We start from the raw sequence: 325 nt of genomic DNA, 5'->3' as shown, positions 1-325 counted from the left end.
TTGGGTATTTCTCACCGAAAAGCATCTATTTATCATCCACACGCAGAGCGCCCAATTGCTGTACTGACAAGCCGACTAGACTGTGTTTTACACTTCAGTAATCAGGGCACCAATCCCAGCTCCAGCACCTGTGAAACTAAAAATGTTAGTGAAAGATATGGACAAATTCATCTCATCAACATCCTTCAGAGGATGAGGAGAGATAGTTTAAAAATACATCAGGCGATACTGTAGATAGAATCTTGCAAGCGGATGGATGAAAGACTGCAGGCGAAGTGCGAGTACCCCTATGAGTGGAGTGAAAGAACACTAATACAAACCTGCA

Source organism: Astyanax mexicanus, chromosome 2, assembly GCF_023375975.1.
Source record: "Astyanax mexicanus isolate ESR-SI-001 chromosome 2, AstMex3_surface, whole genome shotgun sequence".
In the NCBI taxonomy this organism is placed as follows: domain Eukaryota; kingdom Metazoa; phylum Chordata; class Actinopteri; order Characiformes; family Acestrorhamphidae; genus Astyanax; species Astyanax mexicanus.
Note: the sequence above shows the minus strand (reverse complement) of the source record.